This window comes from Anopheles gambiae, chromosome X (assembly GCF_943734735.2).
Source record: "Anopheles gambiae chromosome X, idAnoGambNW_F1_1, whole genome shotgun sequence".
NCBI classification, from domain to species: Eukaryota; Metazoa; Arthropoda; class Insecta; order Diptera; family Culicidae; genus Anopheles; species Anopheles gambiae.
This window is the reverse complement of record NC_064600.1, coordinates 6490817-6518632: the sequence shown is the minus strand read 5'-3', so window position 1 is coordinate 6518632 and position 27816 is coordinate 6490817. Positions and strand designations below refer to the sequence as shown.

At 49.0% G+C, this 27816-nt stretch overlaps 1 protein-coding gene across 11 annotated transcripts in view; it reads right to left on the bottom strand.

Annotated features, from left to right (window-relative positions):
- The window catches only part of LOC1271896 (protein artichoke), a 107155-nt gene that overhangs the window by 30732 nt on the left and 48607 nt on the right, over positions 1–27816 (bottom strand). For 8 of the 11 annotated variants that reach the window (XM_061650383.1, XM_061650390.1, XM_061650430.1 and 5 more), the window contains exon 3: positions 26281–26321. The exons of 1 other annotated variant lie outside the window; for it this stretch is intronic. The gene's annotated coding sequence lies outside the window, so the exon portion shown is untranslated. Of the gene's footprint in view, positions 1–19057; positions 19256–26174; positions 26322–27816 lie in introns of all 11 variants that reach the window. 2 more of the 11 variants (XM_061650443.1, XM_061650400.1) reach the window with 2 other exon arrangements.

Here is a 27816-nt window from a genome sequence, read left to right as displayed (position 1 = left end):
CCCACTAGCCCAATGATGCCGGACGGTGATAATGTCTGCGTATCCAAATTAAAACCCTGGCTTCCTGGTAGGTAGGCCGCTCGTCGCGGGGAAATCCAAACGTACTGCCGCAGTAAATCGCTTCCAGGGCCGTGCAAGCAGCAAAGCAACACAAACGAAGAAACGGGACCAACCCTGAAAAACACCGAACGACACCGGTCGCGCCGGTTTGACCTCGGTGTCTCCCGCAGCGGGAGCCATTTAGCCCCTTTTTTTTTGGCATTGGTTCTAGCGCTTCGGTATCGGAACAGAAATACCGCTGCAAATTGCTGGCCGCTTGCCCATTCGGGAAGGGACAGGTTACGGGTCGCGTTTATGTGTGTGTGTGTGTGTGGTTGTTTCCACTGCCAGCTAAACCTCAGCGGCTAAGGCTCATCCTCAGAGCGGGCAAGGACGCGTTAACGCGCCTGGATGTATGCCAACAGTGGGCTGAGCTTTTTTTTTCTTTTCGTTTTGAAGGTAGGCCACCGTTTTCCGGCACGACCGGAAGAACGACATCTTGCACTCGCCCGTTTAGCCCCAGACTAACACACACACACACACAAGGCTGCACCACATGTATGCTTGCAACTGTTGAAACTGGCTTTCCTGGATCTCGTGAGCGGCGCTTTGTGGCGAAATGTTCGATATATTTAGCTTCACAAATAGCTCATTGCTTGTTTTTTTTGTGTTTTCGAAATTCATTTACTGAGAGGAAGATGTCACAAAATGTTCAGCTACAATTGCATACATGTAGGCGCTTCCACTCGCGAATGTGTTCACTTTCGAGCCCAATCAACAAACCGCCTGCGTGTATGCAATTCGTACTACTTAATCGGTTGCTGCTGTATAAATTACACCGCGAGCGAGTTAAAATCAACAGCTACACAGCCCAAACTACACCAAAGCATCTCTAATTATTCCACAACATTTAGGGCTGTCGCGGCTCGAAACCAAACAAAAGCGTTAATATCAAACTGCTTGGCACAATCCGTAATCAAGAAAGCGGCAGAAGCGACCGTTTCTTACCAGTCCGTGTTTGCGCAGTCCCGAGCCCGAGCTATTTTGCTCATGTTTTTCCCACCCGCTCACCCGCAAGCACGACATCGCCGTGTTCCAGTTTCAGCCGCCCACCACCAACAAAACGGAACGGTTTCGTAACACACAATACGTTACAAATCGACACGTAATCGAAAAACAGTTTCCAAAACCGCTCCGCCTTACAAGCCCCGGCTTGAGTAAATAAACAGTAGCAGCTGAAAATTGAGTCGCTTCATGCCGTGAACTTTAGCGATCCGCTTTTCCTGCCACCACCTTCTTCCCTTTGCACCCACCCTTCCCCCCCCCCCCCCTTCACCCCGAGCGCGTAGTATGCTGGAATCGCTAGCCCCGATTCTCGCTGGGGCGTATTTATTTCCTGCTCGCTTTGTGCCGTTCACCGGAGCTTTTGCCTCGCTCGCGGGCAAAGTACGAGAGCGCACCGCGTGCGGCAGCAGGTTCGGTACGGGCAGGCCGACACGGGAAGCAGAAAAGCCCGCGTTCATACCCGATTATCGCTTGTACCTTTTTATTCTTCCGTTTTTTTTTTGTTTTTTTTTTTTTTGTACGTCAATTGTGAACTCGAGTTACAGTGGAGTGTTTTGTTCTCCCATTCTTTCCGTCCGTTTGACGCTTTGTCGATGCTGGTAAATCGATTGACATCGTTTTAAAATGCCCATTCTCTTACGGTGACCTAGAGCGCTAGGTTCAATTGACTTTTCTGTTCGCCGCGCCTAAAGGTATGCAATGTAACACCCGCAATGGTTAAAGCGGCAGAGAGCAAGTTATTATATTAGCAAAGATTCTATTATACAATCGAAATGAAAAATAAATCATCACATTCGAAAGATTCTTGTACATAAAAGCCCGCTGCATTACTAGATTGCATACCTTTAGGCGCTCTAAAATTCATCCATGTTTACAGGTTACCGGTTTGCTATTTTCATACCTCATTTCCCATGTACGATTGCAATATTTCAACGTGTGATCACATCCGTATTGTTATTCGATGCAAGCAAACGCAGTACAGCCGTGTCGCGGCAATGGCGTCGGGCCGTAAATGTTACATTTCAGGAAACAAAGTAAAGATAAAACTCAAGATTTGTGGTCCTTTTTGTGTGTGTGTGTTGTGTGTGTGTGTGTGTGTGTGTGTGTGTGTGTGTGTGTGTGTGTGTGTGTGTGTGTGTGTGTGTGTGTGTGTGTGTGTGTGTGTGTGTGTGTGTGTGTGTGTGTGTGTGTGTGTGTGTGTGCTACACCACTAATAACTCAAAATATGACATTAAACTGTGTGACTACGCAGTTTCGGCAACCGATCCGTGGATCGAACGAAACCTGCCCGAGCAAGAAATGACCAACCTCAGCAAATAAAAAAATAAAAAAAAGCTAAAGAAGGTGTGCAAGAAATCCTTCCCAGCGCAAACAACCATTCCTTCGGCGCAGGCATAAATCGTGCACCAAAGCAGGAAGAAAAGCAAACAACCAGTTTCACACGAAAACACAAACACACACACACACACACTCAGGCGAGCAGAAATCGGGAACTTCTTTTTCCGGCCGCCTGCCAAATATCCATCATCGCTGAACCCGAAGAAAGGGGCAGCGCATTAAACGGCCATTACGGTTGATGTATAACATCGTTTGCGGCGGCTCGGTGGCTTGCTGTCCGCGTCGCAATGGTAAAATAAATTCATCGTCCGGAAAAAAAATAAACACACACACACACACGCCGCGCGCCCAATCGTCCGAAAGAAAGCTGGAGGAGAAGCCATCAAGGGAACATGGGATGCACAACAACACCGCACAAAACGCACCGGACGCGGCAACACAAAACAACGTTTTGCCGAATCGGAGGCTGAAACCGTAACAAGACAGACAGCGTCCTTGCCGACATGCGTTTATGTGTGTGTGTGTGTGTGTAGTAGGTTCGGTTTTTATGGCCCTTTCACGTCATCAAACACTAACTGTCTCCTTGGAGAGGTTTTTTTTTCCTTCATCTTTTCTGTGGCTTTCTTTCGCTTCCGAAAACTGCTCGACTAGCCGGTGCTCGACCACATAAATTGCGCCGTCCGAAACGTGACAAATGTGGCAGGGTGACGGCAGCGAACGAGCAGCGGAAGGCCGGCTGCCAAATTATCTATTCCGAACGCATTCTGTCTGCGATCGAAGCGGTTCGGGTAAACAGTGCTTGCACAGACAGCACAAACAAAAAAAACAAAAACTAGATATTAAAAACAAAACTAAAGTAAAAGGGTGGGATAGCCTAGGAAGTGGAATAGCCTAAGATGTGGGACAGCCAGCAAATCGACCCAAAGAAATGGCCTGTAAATTGTTTAGTGGAACAACAAAAAAATGGAACAATACGCTTGCCTGCTTAAGAACGCGCCTAAAAGTATGCAATGGATTCCGATTGGTTTGGATTATGTATGCAATTTCTTATTTCTTATCGTTATCGTTGGTAATCTAGCCAAGTTATACTTAAATAATACCGATTTTTATTAAAAATAACGTCACACAAAAATTGCTTACGTTTTTCATCAAAAACCAAAGCTAAGAATGTAAAATGAGCTTGACGGCATCGTCCATCTATGGATGAAAGTTTTATTTACGAACACACCAAATCTTCCCGCTGCGCAAAGCGACGGAAGAACTCATGGAGTTCTGAGAATTTTATCATGCCCTCCTTTTCTCTCCAACGGCAAATTTGTCGAGCAGCGTTTCGAGCTACCCGTCCCTGGCTCCGCCTCATACCCCTCGCCTGAGCGCGCTGCCGAAGGTTTGAATGTGTTGGTGCGTCAGACGGCCAATCGCTGTCAGCCATCGTCCGTGCTCTTTCCCTCCCTAGCGCTATCTCATTCTCGCGTGTTGTCAATGCTCGCGAGCTGTTGTGGCGCCAAAAATGCCGTTAACAAACATTGCGGCGATGAAGTTGTATTTTCACAAATCAAACCAAAAAAGCGCAATAAGTTCAATTGCTGCAATGTAAAAATGACTAAGGAATCGCTAGTTTACGCTGGAGGGTTTGCTGTGCAACGCGCTGAACCCTAATTCGCATTAACACGTTCATCCCGGCGCTGATTTTCATCAACTTTCCTTTCCACCAGCACCTAGAACGCAGGCTGGAAAGTTCACTGGCAGTTCCTGGGGCCTGCTATTGATCTGAACGTGTTAAGCAGTAAACATAACTTTGTTACACTAAGCTAAGCGCAGCTGTGCCGTCTGCGCAAGGGTATGAGCGTGCGTGTGTGTGCACAACTGTCGCCAAATGTGTTTTCTTCCGGAATGTTATGATCCATCGGTCAAAGAAAGGAAGGTGTTGATGAAATGCGGAAAGACGAATTGAGGCACCTGTCAATGGTAACTGATGACAGGGAGCAGGGGGTAGTGGCACACAGCTGTTGGGAGATTGAACAGTATACTTAAATTGCCGGCGGATGGGGGGGGGGGGGGGGTGGCCATGGGACTCGGTCATCGGTCACAGGCCCTAAAATTGTAGTCGCCATGGGGGGAGGGAAGGTGCAAATGGTTCTCCAGCCACGGAGCCCCAACGACCATCTTTCCGGGGGCCCTTATCGCTAATACTCTGTCCACTTGTAGACATACGGCATACTACAGCCTAGAGATCATCGGCGACCGCCTAGTCCACCTACCGTTAGATCTGCCGGTGGTTCATGACGGTGTTTTTGTGGAGGTTCATCCCCCGCGTATGCGTATGCACCGGGCAGAAGACAATGTGGCAGTATGCAAGTTGCCCGCACCGTCATCTCACATCTTAACAGCATGTCCGTCATGGGTTCTAACCGCGTATGAACCGTCCGCCGTAGCAAGAACTGACTATCCGGCTACGTGCTACTCAAGACTTGAAAAGGCCGGCATGATCGCGTTGGCTATTACGCCAATAATAATAATAATAATAAGAAGAAGAAAAACTTAGCATAGCAGTCCACACTCGGGGAAGGTTTTTGTTTTGACTTTGTTGCTGCCGGTCTACCGCTGTGACGAGACAAATACACGGAATTCAATCGACCAAAACATGAACCTACCGATCCGAACCCATTCCAAGGGATTGCCGGTCAATCGGCGTCATGATAACTACTCCAAACCAACAAGCCACCAGATTCTGGACGGACAGGTGCAGCACCATACGCGCACCGCAATAAACAAATCCAGAATCCTCTTTTGTATGGATTCAATTCAAAATGTTGTTTCCACTTGCGCCCGCCAGCTGAATTAGTAATAAATGTGCAACATATCACACGCACGTTTGCTTAGATCCTGTGTCTTTTTAATACCCCCAACAGCAGAGCCGATCGCAAAGATGCCAATGCCAATGGTTGTGTTGTCTCTCAGGTAGCGAGATCGAAAATGCGTGGTATTTTGTAGCCGCAGCGGATGAAAATGTACGCATCAGAATCAAATAGTTTTGGGGTTTCCAAACGCACGCACACACACGCACACACAAACACGCGCGCGCAAACTCACACACAAACACGCGCGCGCTAACTCACTCACACACTCACACACACACACACACACACACACACGCGCGCGCACACATGCATGAACGCGCGCACGCCAGCACGCACGCACGCACACACACACACACGCACGTACGCGCGCCCACGAGCATGAAAGCGCGCACGCCAGCACGCACCCCCGAAGTCGCGCAAGCACCTACTGCCCCCCCCCCCCCTCCATTAGACCACCCCCCCCCCCCTCAACGCATGATCGATTACGGCTACCTTATCGGTAGAACGGTTGGTTCAGCTTTCTTGTAGCATCCTCATCCCTAGCGCCGGGCGGGGTGGGGAATCACGACATGATAGAATGAACGGTCACTTTCCCCGCGCTGTGTGCGTGTGTGTGTCGAGACCCAAAAACTCGTGACAAATTTCGGCACATTAAAAAAAAAAATATATTGTCACTAAACACTGTGCTACATGATGTTTAGAAGGTCGTTGAAGAATCAAAAAAGTTCAAATTAAAAAATATTAGATTAGTGTTAGACGTTCTCCTACGCTTGTTTTAAATAGGCTTCTTCACCCTCAACTGGCAGGGCCATCGAATGGTCTCATCAGCAGCGGCACGAAATAAAATAAACCATCAATACACCGATAACACTTTGAATCCCAATCCAGCTTCTCCCACAGCGTCTCAAGGTCACACACAAATTAATAAATGCTAACACCCACCAATAACAATACACAACCGCAATGCACATATATGAATCAACGCATACACCACAAACACCCAATCAGCTGGCGGCGGAAGGCACGGGCAGAAGCGCAAGTAAGGCAAGGCAGGGCGAGGGAGGGAGAAGAAGCGGACGAAAAAATGGGCGCCAATTTTTTTAAATTTTTTTGACTTTTTTTTTTGCTCCGCCGCCCGAACTGTCCGAACTGCCCGAACTGCCCGAACTGCGCGACCCAGCGCAGAAATCGCTGAAGAACAGCGCGGGAGACCAGGCCAAATCTGCGCTGGCCAGCGCAGATTTTGGTGCATTTTCTGCGCTGGAAACTGCTCGAATTTGCGCAGCGGGATATTGGCTAAAAACGCCTAAAAGTAGGCAACAATAGTTTTTTAGGTCCTTAGATTAGCCATAAAAAGCTAAATTTGTCTGTTATGCATAGCAGAGTGAACGATACAAAAGCGATTTCCCAAGAAGTGATTTTAATGAAGCTTAGAAAACATTACTTATTTAATACCTCACTTTTAGAATGCAACAAAAAAAACGCTAACAAAACAAATCGCAAAACTCCAATGAATGCTTTTCCCAGGCACTGAATCATTTGGCTTTTTATGTCTTTCTCCTGCTGAAATCTGAAACACTACGGCAATAGTGGACGGTAATAATAGTGTGACGAGCATGAAAATATCTCTCAACCATGTCCGCCCCAGCAAGTGTCCAACAGGAAACATGTAATGAAGCAATAAAAAGGGGCCAGCAAAAACTGACGGACAACCACCCGAAACCGGAAACTGGTGACCAACAAAAAAAAATCAACCAACGAAAAGCAACTGTCCTCAGCATCGCAGCATTGCAACTGATGAACGGGAACAGGCTGGCAAGGAGAAGATAAAAAAAAACGAGCAGTTTTCCCCCGACGAAACGCAAATGGCGCAAAAAGGGATGGGGATACATAAAAAAATGAATTATGTAGCGTACTGACAATCGCATCTCGTCAAACGGTGCCCGGCCCGGATCGAACTAGTGCGGGCCGGCGGGAAGGCAAACGGAAGGTCAGATGACCCCCCCCCCCCCCTCCCCCGCTTCCTTATGCCTGTCTCGCTCCCAGCTCGCTGGTTTTTTTTCCCCCGGTACCACGCAATCGGTGGCCATGGACAACTCGAGCCGAAACAATTCCATCCATCACCGGGCATCGCATCGCAAATCTGTCTTGGCAACCGTGTTTCGACGCACAAGGGGGCCTTGGGGCATGAGGATTCCGCGAAGCAGATCAATTTTTCGATGCACAGAAAATGTTATCATCAAGCAAATAAAAACACCAATCAGCCGGGAGACACTGCCGGGAGGTTGGGCAGCGTGCAGCAACATAAAAATAAAAGCTACGGTGGAATATAAATGCAAAAATCGAAAACAATTCTCGCTGAAAGTGGTGGAAAAAGTTGATCAAGAAAGAGAAGGAAAAAAAACGTTAATTTATCACGAACACAGCAATAAAGGCAGAACAGAACAGATACAAAGCAAAAAATTTACATCATGAAAACGGGAAAAAAGGTTAAGCACAAGAAAATAATAAAGTGAAGGGGGGAAAAACAACAACACTAGAAAAAGGACACTTAAGACGAAGAAGATATCGCCTGCACAACAACAGTAAAATACGAGAAAAAAAAGTGAAAGAGAGAGAAAGAGAGAGAAAAGGAAAAAAGAATGATAACAAAAAAAGATTACGATAGCAAAGCGTATAAACAATAAAACATCATTGATTGAATTTCTATCTTATTATTCGGTTCGATTGCTCGATCCGAATTCCATCGAACCCTCTGTCGGTTTTTTTTTTGCTTGCTTTTCTCACCACCCCGAAAATGGAAAACGGGGAAAATAAATGTCAACCCTCCCACGGTTCGCGTGCATCACACACACACACACACCTAAAATGAATGTCATTTTCTGTCAACTTCTAGCGCACAGCACCGAGGAGCCGTGGTGCCGAATCCTTCCAAATGCCCGCGTCACGGTTTTGACGGTGGGGTTTGAAGAGAGGGGAAGGAGTGCAGGGGGCGGTTACCCTTTTGCTTATCTTTCAGTTTTGTGTGTGTGTGTGTGTGTGTGTGTGTGTATTTTTTTTATTTCGATATTGTATTGTTGCTGCTGCTGGTTCTCCGTTTGTTGGTCTGTTTATAAGTGGAGCAGCTCACGAAAAGCTCACTCCCCTTCCACCACCCGCCAACCCCCTTTCGCGTGAGTGCTTTTCTTGGTCCGCTCGTGCCAATAGATGGATTTCTTTTGTTTTGCTTCTTTCTTCGCCTCCCCCCCCCCCCGCCCCTCCACTTTTTTTTGGGCCGGGGGTTTGCTGCTGCTGTTCATCATCCAACCCCTTATCTGTCCCCGAAAACCGGAAAAAAAAACGCGCCGTATCGTTTCGATGGGTTTCCTCCGAGTTAAGTGTACACAACAAGCGGACAACACGAAGGGGATGGGTAGAAAGAGAGAGAGCGAAAAAAAACAACACACTTTAGCTTAAATTATACCGAAGGGGCTTTGAGGCTTTTGAATATTCATCAAGTTCAATTCGCTCGAAGCGCCTCGCTGCCAAGGACGGTGCTGCTCGTGCGGAATCACCCTTTGCTTGCCTCCATCGTGCGAAACCACCCCCCCCCCCCTCCCCCTTTTTTCATGACCTCGCTTGCCACCGTCAACAAAACCTGTCCCCGCTTCCGTCCCATTCGCAGCTTGCGTTGGTATTCTAGCAACGTTTTCTCTCCGGGACCTCCGGGCTCTTCGGGGCCGGGAAAACGGGAACCAGCAGGGCACTGTTTCTGACAGCCGATAAGTCAAGGTTAATGGCAACGCCGACACGGGGCGGGGGCTTTTAATTCACCGCCGCACCGTGATTGTTCCCGACTGCCGCCGCCGCCGCCGCCGACGACGACGCAGTGGCTCAGACACTGCTAAGAATCAGATTACGAATAATCAGCGTTCGTGATGTAACGTAATCCACTGCTTAATTTTTGCGCCCCCCCCCCACTCGAGCGCCACTCCTAATCAATTACCACCTCGGCGTATGGCCGGTTGGAGCCGGTGGTTTGCGTGAGATTTTAAGATTTAATTTCGCGACTGAGTTCAATAGCCAGTTAAACCACCGTAAATCACTTTTATCTTAGTGCTTAGTGGACTTTAAGCTTGTTTCGAGCAGATTGTGCTCGAAATGTACTCGAAAATTGCTCGAACAATGCTTCGCTACTATTTTAAACAGTAAATACTAGTGCAAGATCTAGTTAAGACACCCTTTCAAAACGAAATGTCTCTCAAACATTAAGCAAACCAAAAGAGCAAACTCAAGAGCGCAATAGACATTGCAACATTTGCTTCCATTTTTTGCCACTTCAAACGATACGGGCCGGGCCGCTCTTAAGTGAGGAAACCGACCAAACAAACTGCGTTAAGGAGCGTGGTCGGCTGGCAAAACAAAACACACGACAGAAAGCAACACACACAAAAAAAACCCAAGAATAGACACGAAACAGTACACCATATTGGCGGCACCGTACACGGGGCACCGAAAGTGTCATTTAAATAAGTCTCATCTCCTTTCGAACCGGTGTCGCTGCCTGTCTGTCCACTGCACGGGCGTCCTAAACGAATCAGTCAGTGGGTAGGCAAAGGTATTAAAAAAAACAACGAATCTGCACACCAAAACCCCATAGCGAGCAAGGCTTGCCCCGATGGCGAAACATTAAATTTATCCTCGTTAGCTTTAATCCTGCACTCGAGCGGTTTTCACTTTCCCTGCACCGGCCACATTCGGCTGTCGGCTGTCGGCTGTCGGCTGTACTGTGAGCAAACTGGGAGGATGGAAATGATGAGAAAGTGACAAGATAAATCAGTATTCCGGTTCGGTTTCGCCCGGAGGACGGATGAACTGAGTGGCGTTGGTGTGGCTGGGCATCCAGTGTGTTCGTAATAAAAAATTTGCATATCTTTTTGCTTTCTCTCTCTCTCTCTCTCTCTCTCTCTCTCTCTCTCTCTCTCTCTCTCTCTCTGCGTCCTGTTAAATCGCTTCACCTCACGTACCCGTCACGTATCCGTCGTGGTGCTCAGTGGACGTGACTTCGACCCTTTTTGACACCTCGCTCTTTTAATTGCTTCCCCTAGCCGCCTACCGCCTGCCCACACTGCCCAAAAAGTGCTCACCTGGATGGTGCGGGAAGGGCCGCACATATTTCAATTAATTATCGCCTTCACGTGTCGTGCAGCAGAACCCTCCACCCAACCACAGTATCCCGCCAGAGGTTTACACCAGCCCGGGACGGGAAATTGAGCGGAAGCTCGAACTTTAGCGCAGCGAAAACATTTCCCCCTCTCAAAAAAGTCTGCTAATGCAATCCTAACACATCATTTCCCGCCGGAGTCGCACCGGACGTGACCTGCACTGGCGGGACCGTCGTGATGACGAATCCGACAGGTTGCGCCGCAAGTGTGAAGTTGGAAAGTAGTAGGAAGAAAAAACAATGCACTGAGAATATTCTTTAGACATTTGTGTGCCAAACCGTTTTCTAGCACGGAAGTAATCAAGCACCTAACGATAGATTAAAAGCACAGCTATTATTACATTTTGTACATAATATTCGAGTTTTTCAGCATTTATTTTCATTTTCGAGCAGTTTTCGAGCAGTTTATAAAAATGTGAAATCATTACAAAATATGTTTCAAGTGTTTTTTAGCCCGCCCGCTGCGCAAATTCGAGCAGTTTCCAGCGCAGAAAACCCGCTGCGCAAAGCGACGGAAGAACTCATGGAGTTCTGAGAATTTTATCATGCCCTCCTTTTCTCTCCAACGGCAAATTTGTCGAGCAGCGTTTCGAGCTACCCGTCCCTGGCTCCGCCTCATACCCCTCGCCTGAGCGCGCTGCCGAAGGTTTGAATGTGTTGGTGCGTCAGACGGCCAATCGCTGTCAGCCATCGTCCGTGCTCTTTCCCTCCCTAGCGCTATCTCATTCTCGCGTGTTGTCAATGCTCGCGAGCTGTTGTGGCGCCAAAAATGCCGTTAACAAACATTGCGGCGATGAAGTTGTATTTTCACAAATCAAACCAAAAAAGCGCAATAAGTTCAATTGCTGCAATGTAAAAATGACTAAGGAATCGCTAGTTTACGCTGGAGGGTTTGCTGTGCAACGCGCTGAACCCTAATTCGCATTAACACGTTCATCCCGGCGCTGATTTTCATCAACTTTCCTTTCCACCAGCACCTAGAACGCAGGCTGGAAAGTTCACTGGCAGTTCCTGGGGCCTGCTATTGATCTGAACGTGTTAAGCAGTAAACATAACTTTGTTACACTAAGCTAAGCGCAGCTGTGCCGTCTGCGCAAGGGTATGAGCGTGCGTGTGTGTGCACAACTGTCGCCAAATGTGTTTTCTTCCGGAATGTTATGATCCATCGGTCAAAGAAAGGAAGGTGTTGATGAAATGCGGAAAGACGAATTGAGGCACCTGTCAATGGTAACTGATGACAGGGAGCAGGGGGTAGTGGCACACAGCTGTTGGGAGATTGAACAGTATACTTAAATTGCCGGCGGATGGGGGGGGGGGGGGTGGCCATGGGACTCGGTCATCGGTCACAGGCCCTAAAATTGTAGTCGCCATGGGGGGAGGGAAGGTGCAAATGGTTCTCCAGCCACGGAGCCCCAACGACCATCTTTCCGGGGGCCCTTATCGCTAATACTCTGTCCACTTGTAGACATACGGCATACTACAGCCTAGAGATCATCGGCGACCGCCTAGTCCACCTACCGTTAGATCTGCCGGTGGTTCATGACGGTGTTTTTGTGGAGGTTCATCCCCCGCGTATGCGTATGCACCGGGCAGAAGACAATGTGGCAGTATGCAAGTTGCCCGCACCGTCATCTCACATCTTAACAGCATGTCCGTCATGGGTTCTAACCGCGTATGAACCGTCCGCCGTAGCAAGAACTGACTATCCGGCTACGTGCTACTCAAGACTTGAAAAGGCCGGCATGATCGCGTTGGCTATTACGCCAATAATAATAATAATAATAAGAAGAAGAAAAACTTAGCATAGCAGTCCACACTCGGGGAAGGTTTTTGTTTTGACTTTGTTGCTGCCGGTCTACCGCTGTGACGAGACAAATACACGGAATTCAATCGACCAAAACATGAACCTACCGATCCGAACCCATTCCAAGGGATTGCCGGTCAATCGGCGTCATGATAACTACTCCAAACCAACAAGCCACCAGATTCTGGACGGACAGGTGCAGCACCATACGCGCACCGCAATAAACAAATCCAGAATCCTCTTTTGTATGGATTCAATTCAAAATGTTGTTTCCACTTGCGCCCGCCAGCTGAATTAGTAATAAATGTGCAACATATCACACGCACGTTTGCTTAGATCCTGTGTCTTTTTAATACCCCCAACAGCAGAGCCGATCGCAAAGATGCCAATGCCAATGGTTGTGTTGTCTCTCAGGTAGCGAGATCGAAAATGCGTGGTATTTTGTAGCCGCAGCGGATGAAAATGTACGCATCAGAATCAAATAGTTTTGGGGTTTCCAAACGCACGCACACACACGCACACACAAACACGCGCGCGCAAACTCACACACAAACACGCGCGCGCTAACTCACTCACACACTCACACACACACACACACACACACACACGCGCGCGCACACATGCATGAACGCGCGCACGCCAGCACGCACGCACGCACACACACACACACGCACGTACGCGCGCCCACGAGCATGAAAGCGCGCACGCCAGCACGCACCCCCGAAGTCGCGCAAGCACCTACTGCCCCCCCCCCCCCTCCATTAGACCACCCCCCCCCCCTCAACGCATGATCGATTACGGCTACCTTATCGGTAGAACGGTTGGTTCAGCTTTCTTGTAGCATCCTCATCCCTAGCGCCGGGCGGGGTGGGGAATCACGACATGATAGAATGAACGGTCACTTTCCCCGCGCTGTGTGCGTGTGTGTGTCGAGACCCAAAAACTCGTGACAAATTTCGGCACATTAAAAAAAAAAATATATTGTCACTAAACACTGTGCTACATGATGTTTAGAAGGTCGTTGAAGAATCAAAAAAGTTCAAATTAAAAAATATTAGATTAGTGTTAGACGTTCTCCTACGCTTGTTTTAAATAGGCTTCTTCACCCTCAACTGGCAGGGCCATCGAATGGTCTCATCAGCAGCGGCACGAAATAAAATAAACCATCAATACACCGATAACACTTTGAATCCCAATCCAGCTTCTCCCACAGCGTCTCAAGGTCACACACAAATTAATAAATGCTAACACCCACCAATAACAATACACAACCGCAATGCACATATATGAATCAACGCATACACCACAAACACCCAATCAGCTGGCGGCGGAAGGCACGGGCAGAAGCGCAAGTAAGGCAAGGCAGGGCGAGGGAGGGAGAAGAAGCGGACGAAAAAATGGGCGCCAATTTTTTTAAATTTTTTTGACTTTTTTTTTTGCTCCGCCGCCCGAACTGTCCGAACTGCCCGAACTGCCCGAACTGCGCGACCCAGCGCAGAAATCGCTGAAGAACAGCGCGGGAGACCAGGCCAAATCTGCGCTGGCCAGCGCAGATTTTGGTGCATTTTCTGCGCTGGAAACTGCTCGAATTTGCGCAGCGGGAATGCACCAAAATCTGCGCTGGCCAGCGCAGATTTGGCCTGGTCTCCCGCGCTGTTCTTCAGCGATTTCTGCGCTGGGTCGCGCAGTTCGGGCAGTTCGGGCAGTTCGGACAGTTCGGGCGGCGGAGCAAAAAAAAAAGTCAAAAAAATTTAAAAAAATTGGCGCCCATTTTTTCGTCCGCTTCTTCTCCCTCCCTCGCCCTGCCTTGCCTTACTTGCGCTTCTGCCCGTGCCTTCCGCCGCCAGCTGATTGGGTGTTTGTGGTGTATGCGTTGATTCATATATGTGCATTGCGGTTGTGTATTGTTATTGGTGGGTGTTAGCATTTATTAATTTGTGTGTGACCTTGAGACGCTGTGGGAGAAGCTGGATTGGGATTCAAAGTGTTATCGGTGTATTGATGGTTTATTTTATTTCGTGCCGCTGCTGATGAGACCATTCGATGGCCCTGCCAGTTGAGGGTGAAGAAGCCTATTTAAAACAAGCGTAGGAGAACGTCTAACACTAATCTAATATTTTTTAATTTGAACTTTTTTGATTCTTCAACGACCTTCTAAACATCATGTAGCACAGTGTTTAGTGACAATATATTTTTTTTTTTAATGTGCCGAAATTTGTCACGAGTTTTTGGGTCTCGACACACACACGCACACAGCGCGGGGAAAGTGACCGTTCATTCTATCATGTCGTGATTCCCCACCCCGCCCGGCGCTAGGGATGAGGATGCTACAAGAAAGCTGAACCAACCGTTCTACCGATAAGGTAGCCGTAATCGATCATGCGTTGAGGGGGGGGGGGGTGGTCTAATGGAGGGGGGGGGGGGCAGTAGGTGCTTGCGCGACTTCGGGGGTGCGTGCTGGCGTGCGCGCTTTCATGCTCGTGGGCGCGCGTACGTGCGTGTGTGTGTGTGTGCGTGCGTGCGTGCTGGCGTGCGCGCGTTCATGCATGTGTGCGCGCGCGTGTGTGTGTGTGTGTGTGTGTGTGTGAGTGTGTGAGTGAGTTAGCGCGCGCGTGTTTGTGTGTGAGTTTGCGCGCGCGTGTTTGTGTGTGCGTGTGTGTGCGTGCGTTTGGAAACCCCAAAACTATTTGATTCTGATGCGTACATTTTCATCCGCTGCGGCTACAAAATACCACGCATTTTCGATCTCGCTACCTGAGAGACAACACAACCATTGGCATTGGCATCTTTGCGATCGGCTCTGCTGTTGGGGGTATTAAAAAGACACAGGATCTAAGCAAACGTGCGTGTGATATGTTGCACATTTATTACTAATTCAGCTGGCGGGCGCAAGTGGAAACAACATTTTGAATTGAATCCATACAAAAGAGGATTCTGGATTTGTTTATTGCGGTGCGCGTATGGTGCTGCACCTGTCCGTCCAGAATCTGGTGGCTTGTTGGTTTGGAGTAGTTATCATGACGCCGATTGACCGGCAATCCCTTGGAATGGGTTCGGATCGGTAGGTTCATGTTTTGGTCGATTGAATTCCGTGTATTTGTCTCGTCACAGCGGTAGACCGGCAGCAACAAAGTCAAAACAAAAACCTTCCCCGAGTGTGGACTGCTATGCTAAGTTTTTCTTCTTCTTATTATTATTATTATTATTGGCGTAATAGCCAACGCGATCATGCCGGCCTTTTCAAGTCTTGAGTAGCACGTAGCCGGATAGTCAGTTCTTGCTACGGCGGACGGTTCATACGCGGTTAGAACCCATGACGGACATGCTGTTAAGATGTGAGATGACGGTGCGGGCAACTTGCATACTGCCACATTGTCTTCTGCCCGGTGCATACGCATACGCGGGGGATGAACCTCCACAAAAACACCGTCATGAACCACCGGCAGATCTAACGGTAGGTGGACTAGGCGGTCGCCGATGATCTCTAGGCTGTAGTATGCCGTATGTCTACAAGTGGACAGAGTATTAGCGATAAGGGCCCCCGGAAAGATGGTCGTTGGGGCTCCGTGGCTGGAGAACCATTTGCACCTTCCCTCCCCCCATGGCGACTACAATTTTAGGGCCTGTGACCGATGACCGAGTCCCATGGCCACCCCCCCCCCCCCCATCCGCCGGCAATTTAAGTATACTGTTCAATCTCCCAACAGCTGTGTGCCACTACCCCCTGCTCCCTGTCATCAGTTACCATTGACAGGTGCCTCAATTCGTCTTTCCGCATTTCATCAACACCTTCCTTTCTTTGACCGATGGATCATAACATTCCGGAAGAAAACACATTTGGCGACAGTTGTGCACACACACGCACGCTCATACCCTTGCGCAGACGGCACAGCTGCGCTTAGCTTAGTGTAACAAAGTTATGTTTACTGCTTAACACGTTCAGATCAATAGCAGGCCCCAGGAACTGCCAGTGAACTTTCCAGCCTGCGTTCTAGGTGCTGGTGGAAAGGAAAGTTGATGAAAATCAGCGCCGGGATGAACGTGTTAATGCGAATTAGGGTTCAGCGCGTTGCACAGCAAACCCTCCAGCGTAAACTAGCGATTCCTTAGTCATTTTTACATTGCAGCAATTGAACTTATTGCGCTTTTTTGGTTTGATTTGTGAAAATACAACTTCATCGCCGCAATGTTTGTTAACGGCATTTTTGGCGCCACAACAGCTCGCGAGCATTGACAACACGCGAGAATGAGATAGCGCTAGGGAGGGAAAGAGCACGGACGATGGCTGACAGCGATTGGCCGTCTGACGCACCAACACATTCAAACCTTCGGCAGCGCGCTCAGGCGAGGGGTATGAGGCGGAGCCAGGGACGGGTAGCTCGAAACGCTGCTCGACAAATTTGCCGTTGGAGAGAAAAGGAGGGCATGATAAAATTCTCAGAACTCCATGAGTTCTTCCGTCGCTTTGCGCAGCGGGCGTTTAACGTGCCCAAAACTACTCGAGCAGTTAGTCGAGCACTTTTCGAGCAGTTAGTCGAAACATCAAAAACATATTTTAAAACATATGAGACCACTTTAGAAATTCCAATTTCCTTCAGCTTGTTTGCCACAAGCTCACCGCAATTGAAAAGAGTGTGTGTGTGTGTGTGTGTGTTTGAATATTTATTTTACCGTGTTTTTTCCCAACTCCGGCCACAAGCTTCACCGTAAAAGACTTTTCGTCCTTCGCACGGTTAACTTCCTGCCACTGCTGGGTCGTAAACTCAATCACTCAATGTGTTTATGTGTTTGTGTTTGTATGTGTGTGTTTCAGTCGCAGGTTTGGAAACACTGCTAAAGCAGCCCTTCCCCGGCCGGTGCCCTGAATTGCGTTGACCTGAAGCTGTCGTCACCCGAAAGTGAAACGCCTGGAAACTCAAACTGCAAAAGCGGATGGCTCAAACCTCAAACCAACCCCACAAAGTACCTTTTCTTTCCATTTTTTGTTTGCTTCGTTTGTTTTTTTTCCGTCGACAATATCCCGTCTAGTCGGATGACGCCGGTTCCAGGACCCGCCACCACCGGCGACACAACCGTCCCAAGCGGGTACATCTGTCAAAAAGCTGTCATATTTCAAACCCCACCGTTCTATATGTATGTGTCCGTGTGCGTGTGTGTGTGTGTGTGATTGGTGGTGCTGAAGCTGTCATAACGTGTGGCAGGAATGTGAACACGTACTCTTCACCCGCACCCCCGTCACAGGGCCGAGCAAAAGGGCCGAATCGTTTCACCAATGAAGGAAATTGCTCTCCCGACCTTTTGCAACTCTCCCCCCCCCTCCCCTCCCCCCCTCCTCACCACACACAATTTTGAAAAGGTTTAACTAAACTTTTTTTGTTCAACACTGAATGAGGGGGGAGAAAAAGAGAAAAAACAAAACAAAACACGCATCGGCCGACTGCAGCAAGCATCCAAACACACAGCAGTGAGCCCCCCTGCTGCCCACCCACAGAACATCCGCTCGACCTGCGGTTTCTTTGGACTGGGGGGGGGGGGGGCAATTTTCGGGCAACCACGGGAAGGCCGTTAGGGGAAGGCCAGCTGGAAAAGTGCAGACACGTCACACGAGTTGAGCGTTAAATCGAATCATTCTGCCCTCTGTGTGTGTGTATGTGTGTGTGTGTGTGAAAAGGAAAGAGAAATGAGAAGAATACAACAACAACAAAAAAACAACCAGGAGGTTGAATGTGCGCCGGGCACAATCTTTCATCACATTTATTGACAGTTTTAGCCAACCGTCCACTGTGCCGTGTGCATCGTGCTTTTCATCATGAAAATGTTGAATGTGTCTGTTTGTGTGTGTGAGAGAGGGGGGGGGGGGCAAAATTATGAGTGCAACATGACCGGAGGGAATGGAAGCAACATAAACTTCTCGGGCCCAGAGTCGTCCACCGGATGACTTGTGGCAGGAGATGGGAAAGCGGCAACGAGGATCTTGCAAATCAACAAATTGGGAACGACCCTGGGTCGGGGAAGTGCAGCAGCATGGAACGGAAAGTGTGAAAACGCAAGATATGAAAGCATAAAATTGCCCCCGAGCCCGGATAAATCCCGCCAGCCATGCCACAATGGTCAATTGCAGCGGATAAAACCGTCAAAATTTCCGGCTTCGGTAGGGTCTGAAGTACCACCAAAACTATGCATTTTAGCCGTTTGGTATGGAAAATCAGGTTCAAACGTACCACACCAAACCTACCAAGTAGAGGTGAAAAAATAAATTCCGGATCAAACTGGACGTTGGAAGAGATTAGCCGGCATCGCGAATAAATGAATACATTTTAACAGTCGTTTAAAGTTCATTTTGGTTTAACCGAGTTCATTTGTTATTCATTCCTGTTAAAATAAACGATCGTCAAAACAGTTAACGACTGCTCGATATCGCATATAGGCAAACATGGGTAAAAAAATCGAGCAGTATAATTAAACGACTGTTAATTTGCATCGCATACGCTCTTGACAGTCGTTTGTTTAACGACAGCATATGACCAGTCGTTAAAATTAACAAATGAACTCAATGCGATCGCGATGCCAAATTCTAGCAATTTTAAACGACTCTGGATAATTTTTAACGACTGTTAATTTTAGACCATTTCTTTCGCGATGCCAGCTATTAGGACAAGAAACTGCAAACATTATCAATCTTGTTTTTTTTTTTTGTCAATTCTTTACCAAGCTTTAAATTTAATTTGCATTAGTTTGTTTTGGCACCTTTTTTGGCAGATTTTTGCGAAGCATGCAGCAGCTCCTTTAACATAGCTCAACCAGTTAAGCCATTTAAACCCCCTTTTTCATTGCCTCGCATCACTCCAGTCGGGCTGCATGTGCACTGTACGGCAGTCCAGCAGCCTGAAACTCCTGAGCTGACTTGAAGGTGTTTTCGTCCCGAAACTCCCGAACCGGCGCTGCCTGCGAAAAGCGTAAAGAAAAGACACTAAAAAGCTGACTAAGTAATTTCGACAAAACGGCAAAACTGCAACGAACACGCGGGATGGTTGAGCAGCCCTGAACAACCCATATGTGTGTGTGTGTGTGTGTGTGTGAGTGGGGTTTTTTTCTATTTCTTGTTTTAGAAGATGTTGCAAAACCTCACACTCGTCACAAACGCTTTGCTTAAGTGGCCGAAATGTTCCACTCGGCCCGGTGCCGAACACGGTGTGCCACGGTGTGTCGTCTAACAAGATCTTTAGATTGTTTTTCCCCCACACCACCCCACCCCACCGACACACAAACCCTCCCTCCTCCCGCCCGAGAGTGACCGAATGGGGAGTGTTCACCACTTCGTTTAGAGCATTTGCTGGTACGTGTTGTTTTCTGGCTGCCGACTCCACACTGTCCACGCTCAGCTTGTTTTTCTTGAGCTCCATGGCGCACACACACACACACATGTTCCAAATTGACAATTGCAAGTGGCAGTGCTAGTAGAATACCAAAAAAAAAGGAGGGATTGGACGACAGTAGGTGGGAAAAGAGTGAGAGAGAAAAGTAAAAGAAAGCAAGGCATAATAATAAAGTGCAAAAGTTGCCCAAAACTTCATCCTTGCGACACACCCTCCCCTGCTCTATTGTTCCTTAACATACACATACACACACACTGCTGCAATTGAGTTAACGAACAAAATACGGACGACAGCAGACACACGTTTTTTTTTTTGGGGTTTTTCTTGGTTTCGTCGGGCAGTCACGAGGGGCCAGACAAAACACGAGGCCGTGGCAAACGGCACAGGACGGCAGGCAAACGGGGCAAAAGTTATGGTGTGCCCGGGCGACGACAATTTAAAGCGACTCGGGCTCGGGGTTTGGGACGATGCGGCGGGAGGTCAAAGTTTCGCCTGCCAAGTATGCAATCCATTTGCATTCGGTTCGGTTACGGCTGGCAGGGAGGGACGGGCATGCAGACGTCCCCAAAAGCCAATGCAACGCGCCCGCTGTGCCAGCTCTCCACCGTTTCGGGACGGTGCTGCTTTCGGTCCGTTACTGGCACAGCGTTGTCGAACAAGCCAAACCAATCGAGAAGCTTCAAACACCGTACAGTTAACGGGCGAAGCCATCCCATCCCTTCTCTGACTTCTCTGAGAGCACGGTTGCCACCCAAGCTTCCAGATTTTGGCGCAATAAACATAAACAAATATATTAAAACTAGCACCACGCTCCAGTGACGTCTCTCAATCTTTCCCGGGTCACGCTTCTTCTGCTGAGGGCCGACACACACACCGACACACACACACACATCCAGTGGGTTTAATCCATCCCCTCCCAAAGCTGGGCCAAAACTTCGCCGTCTCGGCGTTCGCGCACTGGAGAAATTGGATAAATCAGTCACATGCACATGCACACAGGGACAGCCTCGACAAAGGACTTTGACCACGCGTGGCGTTTGCATCGTGTGACGGAGAAGTTTTTCATCCCCCGCTTCTCAGGCTGGTGGCCCCTGGTGGTACGGGGGAGCCCTGCAGCAGCATCAAAAGTCCGAAGATCCTTCCCCGGTCGATGCTGCTGCCGCCAGGGACACAGACAACAGAGGCAGCCCGTCACATGCTGGTGTTATTGTTTTTCTCCTCCCTACAAATCCCGCAGCATCGCAGGAATGCTCATGTATTCTGTATGCATCGCTCCACCTGCTCCCGATCTCGTTATGGAGATGTGTTTCCCTCCTACCACCCCCCCCCCCCCCCCCTGAAACCATAGTTTCGGCGAAGATGGCAGGCCCCGAACGTTGCGACACAGACGCTTCCTCGCAGCTTGAGAGGCAATCAGATTAGTCTCCAGCTCTGTTTGCTCTCTCCCTTTCTCTCTTTCTCTCTCTTTCGGCCCCCAAGTCCCCCATCCCCCCTGCCATCCGCTGCCCCCGAAAATCCGTGCCTGTCCCAAAAGCGTCCACAGGAAGCAAATTTGCATACCACAATTGATTGCGACTGGTACGTACGGAAGCCTCCGGCACGGCTTGCTTTTGCCTCCTTGTTGTCCTTAAGACACACACACACAAACACACACGCACAAAAGCCAACGGACGACACATGCCAAAGTCGTCAACGAAAGGCCCCGATCTTTTTGCTGTGCTTTGCCCGGTTTCAGTGTGTGTGTGTGTGTGTGTAGTTGAAGTGTTTAGTGTTAATGCTGCCGAGAGGGGGCCACCCCCTCCGGGACCAAAAAGTCACCAACCTTTCCAACGGTATTGATGGCCGTGGTGCATCTTTCTCACAATTATCCCGGGCGTGTGTGTCTGTGTGTCTGTTGGGTTTGGGACAAGATGTCTTGTCCATGTCTGGTCTATCTAGAAGGAGCAGAAAGTAGGCAAAAAACTGGATGTTTGATTTATGAACTGCTGACGTGACCGGTGACGTCCCTCCGGTGGGACAAACACACACACACACACAGGACGCTCTTGGACAGTCCGTACACCATGAAGCATGAAATCAAATTCCTAACAATCTTCCACACTCCAACCGCCCACCCCGTTCTGAGACGTCCCACGACTCCGGACAAACATCTTTTGCCTGACTGCGGCCTACGACTCCTACTCGTTTCGCTTCTCCTCCTCCTCCACTTCCCGGGCCACACAATAACTGCTCCAGGAGGTCCAGGGTGGATTGGTGATAAATGATAGAATTTATAATGGACCTTTGGGTTCTTCACCCCCCCTCATCCTATTCCGCACTGCAACCTGGATAGTGATGGGTTAAGTCCGGCAAAAAACTGGCGTCGACTCCGATCCGATGCGGAAAATTTCGGAGCCAACTCCGCAAGGAAGGTCCACCTAGCATTTTTCGGAACCGTTTAGAATCGTCTGGAGTCGTCTGGAGTCGTCCGGAGTCGTCCGAAGACATCCGGAGTTAACCAGAGTCATCCTGAGTCATGCGGAGTTCTCCGTAGTCGACCGGAGTCAGAGTCGTCTGGAGTCCTCCGGAGTTATCCAGAGTCTTCCAGAATTATCCAGAGTCGTCCAGAGTTGGAGACATCCAGAGTCTTCCAAAGTAATCCGGAGTCATCCGAAGTCCTCCAGAGTCCTCCGGAGTTATCCAGAGTTGTCCAGAGTTGGAGTCATCCGTAGTCTTCCGAAGTTATCCGGAGTCGTCTACAGTCATCCAGAGTCTTCCAAAGTAACCCGGAGTCTTCCGAAGTCTTCCAGAGTCATCCGGAGTTATCCAGAGTCGTCTGGAGTTGGAGTCATCCGTAGTCTTGCGAAGTCACCCGGAGTCGTCTACAGTCATCCAGAGACTTCCAAAGTATTCCGGAGTCTTCCAAAGTCTTCCAGAGTCCTCCGGAGTTGGAGTCATCCGTAGTCTTTCGAAGTTATCCAGAGTCTTCCAAAGTTATCCGGAGTCATCCGAAGTCTTCCAGAGTCCTCCGAAGTTGGAGTCATCCGTAGTCTTTCGAAGTTATCCAGAGTCGTCTAGTGTTATCCAGAGTCTTCCAGAGTGATCCGGAGTCATCTGAAGTCTTCTAGAGTCATCCGGAGTTATCTAGAGTCGTCCAGAGTTATCCAGAGTCGTCCAGAGTTGGAGTCATCCGTAATCTTCCGAAGTCATCCGGAGTCGTCTACAGTCATCCAGAGTCTTCCAAAGTCTTCCAAAGTTCCGGGCTTCCGAAGTCTTCCAGAGTCCTCCGGAGTTATCCAGAGTCCTCCGGAGGTGGAGTCATCCGTAGTCATCCGAAGTCACCCGGAGTCGTCTACAGTCATCCAGAGTCTTCCAAAGTCTTCCAGAGTCCACCGAAGTTCTCCAGAGTCATCCGGAGTTCGAGTTTTCTAAAGTCATCCGGAGTAATCCGGAGTCATCCAGAGTTGTCCGGAGTCGGAGTAGTCCGGAGACGTCCGGTGTCGTCTCCAAATCCAGCCGAACCCGTATGACTCTGGACAACTCTGGACGGCTTCGGATGAGTGATTCCGATTTTGCCAGAGTCAGAATCGAAATAACAATAGCCGGAGTCGAATCAGAGTCGTGGGTGCGCTCCAGAGAGCACACCACTAGCCCTGGGCGGTCAGCAATTCCTTTCCCGGTAACCCAAGCACGCGCACCGATCAGTTGGAACCGATCAATGAATTTGCACCTCCCCATGTCACCCCCCTCCGCCCCCGCACTTGGGATGCGATCACGTGCAGTTTGACGTTTCGATTGCTCTGGGACAAACACACCCACTGTCACCCTGCCCACAAAACCAGTGTCGTCAAACCAGTGTCGAAAGAAGGAGCGAAGGACGCACAGGTAATTCTGCCGTGCCGTTGCGTGCCTGGGTTGCAGGATCAGGCTTCTGGCTGTGGGACAGGCACGTGACACTGCCGAGGGTTTTATTTCTCTTTCCCTTTCTGTCATCTCTCTCTCTCTCTCTCTTTCTCTTCAGGGTAGATAAATAAAATCGATTCGGTTGAGGAATTTAAGTGGTTTTCGATTTCGCGATAAATCAAATCTGCAGCCCCTCCTCGCCGTCCCATTTGCGCCGCCCACCCACCGTACCATCGGTCACCCCGCTCGAAACCTAATTCACTTCACCGAAGGTGGGAGGAAAATCACGACAAAACAGCAACATCAAACATGCACCACATTGGCCTGCGCGCCGCACGCCGAAGACGAGAACGGCAAACAAACCTTCCCGCAACCTCGCCCGCAGTGGCGTGTGGGCTGCTGCTTCAGCAAAACCTCTCTCTCTCACACACACACATACAGCCACAGCAGAAGCGCAGGGAAAGATGGTACCACTGGGGAGAGGAGATTTTTTCGATTTTCGGGAGTAATTGCTTCAATATTGGGTGTAATCGCATCAGCAGCGTCCCTTCTTTTTCCCCCTTCTTTCTCGTTTTTCATTCGCTCCCGTTCAAAAACCAGCCTCCTCTTTGCCGTCCCTCTTCCTTCCACGCAAACAAAAAATGCCCAACCGAAAACCGGCTCCCCTCGCCCGCTACCCACCTCCGTTGCACCGGGGGTGAAAATTGTATCTCAAGTAATGAAATTAGATGATGCTCACGATACGGTCTGACATCTGGGCCCTCCCGAGTTCGGTGGTTGTAAAAGAGATAGAGTGAGAGAAAGAGAAAGATGGAGAGAATTTTTTTTCCACTTTTCTGCACACTTCGCTGCTTCTCGCGCGAGCCCTCGTGGAACGTGAAAATTGCGTACAAATCACCAGGCGCCCGCTTTGCGACGCCTCGCCAAAACCACCGCGGCATCGGCCGTCGCCGAGCCCAGTTACCGAGCCCGATCGGGAACGTGCGTTAGTTGGCCACCCTGCCCCCCCCCCCCCTTCCACCTCCCTTCATCTTCATTCCGTGCGGAGACACTACTGCAGGATGCTAATGCTCGTAAGCAGTTACCAATCTTGTTTACAGATTACTCGCTTTAAGTGCATCCAAGTTGTCAGCCACTGTGTGTGTGTGTGTGTGTCACTCTCAAGCTAAAGATCGTCGATTATCGGACTCACATAAAAGCGAAATGGCGGGGGGGGGGGGGGGGGGGGGTGTACCATGGAGAGGATTAGATGGAGCTTTCCAGCAATATAACGAGGCTGCCTCGTGTGTGTGTGTTGAAGCGTTTGGCCCAATGCACACGTCGCTTGCCGTAAAACTCCGTGTAACGAACCCAGGCAGAGTACAGTGGGTGCTGAAGGGGGGAGGGGGGGGGGAGGTGCAGGTTTCCCCGTCGAGCAAGGAGAAGGTGTGGTAAAAGCGAACGTTGTACCACGGGCTCAGCGCCGACCCCGCCAGCACCTTGCGAAACGAACGCGTGCAGCTTCGCTGCTCTACATCTCGCTTTCTGTTCTCCTCCACTGTGCATAGGAAAGCTCAGACACCCTTAAGCACTCCACCAAGATCCTCCGAAACTCCTCCCACACCTCCCACAAACACACACTCACACACATACGCACGTGACAACATCTTTCGCTCAGCTCGTTTGTCGTAATTGAAGCTCGAAAACAAATATATCGTATTTATCCTTGCTAACAGGATCAAGAAAGTTAGTCCTTCCACTTTTTGCACCACACTGCCACTGAATTGCCGAACACGCTGTACGGGAGCATGTACAGCCAGCCTAACTGCCCCCTTCCCATTTTTCCCCCCATGTCGGCCCCCGAACCGTAATCATCCGAACCGTTGTGGGGCGTGTGTGAGTGTTTAGTCTTGAAATTTCTTTCCCCGCCCAGCACAGGGTGTGTGTGTGTGTGTGTGTGTGTGTGTGTGTGTGTGTGGGTGCGTTGTGCATTTGTGCCTGGGTACGGTTGGTGATGCTTTTCGACCCGCAAATCCATTTATTGCGCACTAACACCTCCCCGTGACCGGGGTTTTTCTTAAAGCTGGGCTGGAAACAAAGCGCACCGTCTTTAATGCTGATCCTGCCTCTGCCCTGAGCCCACGCAAGGCATAAGGGTAGGTAGGGTGAGAGAGGGAGAGAGAGAGAGAGAGAGAGAGAGCGAGAGAATGGTTTGTGTGGGGGAACGGCAGTCACTGCCTTGAACCGCTTAATCCAACAAACTTCTTTCCCGTCGCTCGTTGAGCCATCGCCATATGTAATCGCTGCACCTCCGCTGTTTTAATGCTTGACAGAATTTTCAGCCCTGTCTTCCCTTCCGAAAACTCGCCTAATTTACCTACGCTGCTGTCCCTCTACCCCCTTTGTTTTTTTTTTTTTTCTTGGGGGGGACCAGTTAATCCACCTTTGCCGTACCGCCACCCAACTTGGCGCTGGCAATTTGCACGTCCCGCGTCACGGTGAAGATGAAACAACGTCACACTCCCAAACACACACACACACACGTATTAGCATTGGATTTAGTCGGATCAATGAAGGTAGTACTCACGCGCGCTTTAGTGCCCTCCCCCCCCCCCCTCCCCACTCACCCCGCACCGATAAGCAGCCCTTTTCGCCCCGCTCCGTTAATCGGCCGATGCGAAGCCAGCCGGAGTACGAAATTTGATCGCTGTTCGGTGCCTTGTTGGTACGTACTTGGTTTGATTGTTGCTCGCGTACGGTGTCGTGTAGTGTTCCTGCAACAACAACAAAAAAATGGATCAGAAAAGAAGAAGCAGATTAAGGGTAAGCGTTCGGTAATTATGCAAGCAACCAAGTACGAAAACACGCCCGCAAACTGCCACCACATGTAGACACAGTCGCACTGGGTGGATTTGATGGTGTTTGGGTAGTGGGTTTGCTTAAGTGTGATTTTTGTTTATTTTTTCTGCTGTACCACGTTTTGTAAGCGAATTGCAACAGAGTGATCGAGCTGATACGTCCTTACGCTGAACTGTTTTACACGAAATAATATTCAATTAAAGATACATACTAGTCGATTTTCGACACGATTAGAAATGAAGAGCGCCTAAATGTATGCATCACTAGAAACCAGTACTGCAAAATGTCATGAGCATCACGGGATGTTCACCAACGAAACTCGATGCTCATTTCTGATACTTTCACTGACAAGCTGAGCTTAATGTCGGCGCAATTACAATCATGACGTTTTCTGGCTGTGAACAGTGCTGCCAAATGCCACTGTTTCAGTTACGAACTATCATGACTGAAACGAAGCTCAAGTCAGATCACGTACACAGCTGAGATGATCAGAGGTGAGACTCAAACAGTTGGTGGTCCAATCACATGCTTGGTGACATTTTGTTTAGCACCCTACTCTTGGTCAGTCACTAGGCCAGTAGATCTCGTGACGCTGACATGATTTTGTTTCAGCCGGAATTTGTCATGATTATGTCAGTGATATTTTGCAGAACTAATCATAGTAAAAAAAAAGTCATGACACAATGACTGACCAAGCGTTGGTCGCAAAAATGTCCCAAAGCATGCATTGATCACACCCCTGAGTATCACCTCTGATTATCACTATTGAGTACGTGACGCTGACATGGATTTTGTTTCAGTCAGATTTTTTCTTATGACATTGACAGTGACATTTTGCAGCACTGCAAGAAACAATGCAAACAAGCAATTGAATTTCTGAATAAACTTCCATCGATCCCGCTAAACTTTGCATGGGTTTCGAATAGTATCTCCTGCTCAAAATCTTATTGAACGTTTGTTAATCTTCAAATTTTAATAATACATAACAAAACTTCTTTATTCATCGTCCAAATGGTGAGTTAGTGGATTTTTGTAATTTTTGTCACAAAGAAATGTGAAAAAAACTTATTTTTAGCTAACCAAAATGTGTGCTGATAGATGTTCGTCTAGTGTTATAATTATAACTACAAAACCTAGGAGGGAAAAACTGCTTGTCCCCACAAGCTGCTTATTTCTCGCAATGCAATTGACAGCGATTTGCGAGGGCGCGCGAGGGCTCGCACGCCATACAAGTTCACAGCCTCAGAGCCCTCGCATTAAAGAGCTTGCGAGCCTAGGCAGTTTTTTCGCCCCTGGTTTTAGCAATTATAATTATAGCACCGCGAGATCATGTTTAACAGCGCCATTTTTAGCACACAAAACACCTCAATTTTGACAGATTATTTTGCAAAAATTCACAAAAATTTAAAT